This window comes from Carlito syrichta, unplaced genomic scaffold (assembly GCF_000164805.1).
Source record: "Carlito syrichta isolate Samal-C Ts95f unplaced genomic scaffold, Tarsius_syrichta-2.0.1 Scaffold90651, whole genome shotgun sequence".
In the NCBI taxonomy this organism is placed as follows: domain Eukaryota; kingdom Metazoa; phylum Chordata; class Mammalia; order Primates; family Tarsiidae; genus Carlito; species Carlito syrichta.
The window spans coordinates 14,321-15,049 of record NW_007034747.1 but is presented as its reverse complement, the minus strand read 5'-3'; positions in this window follow the sequence as shown (position 1 = coordinate 15,049).

Here is a 729-nt window from a genome sequence, read left to right as displayed (position 1 = left end):
CCCCCCACCCACACCCTAACGCCAGGTCCTGGAGACCCGCTTCTCCTTGATCCAACCCCTGTCACTTTTGTCCGCGTGAGTTACTGTTAATGACTTCACCTTGACTTGATAGTTCCGTGACCTCATTGTCATCCCATGACTCCTCCTGGTGCACCTGTAGCTCAGTTAAGCTACTGAGTTCCTCCCCACCTACAAGATTTCATACTTTAAAATTCCCTTTTCTAACCCACCTCACTCTTCAATTTAGTTCGTCTAATATTTATTGAGCCCCACAGTTCGCCTGGCACCGTAGAACTCAGGGAGATTGAAATATATGCAAGTTACGGAATTTGCCCTCAAGAAATTAAGCTTACTAGGGAAGATACCCCTGTAAACAGATAAATAAAATACAGTGCCTGGGAGCTAAGGTAGAGATATGTTCACAGGGTCTGCAGAACCATACCCGGAGGGCTTGGGGAAGGCTTTCCTGAAGGAAATCAAGCCTAAATTGTTTTGAAAGGTTTCTGGGGTTAGGAAATGAGGAATTTGGGTAGGGATGCAAGAGGAAGGATGGGATTTCACGTTTAGAAAACATGCAGAGGAACTACCAGCAGTTAAAGCTTGAATGAAGGTTTTTAGAGGAAGGTTGGAGCTAGGGTCAAAGAGACATTTCTTTTATATATAAGAACTATCCTCAGCCGGGCTCGGTGGCTCAGCCTGTAATCCCGCACCTTTGGGAGGCTGAGGTGA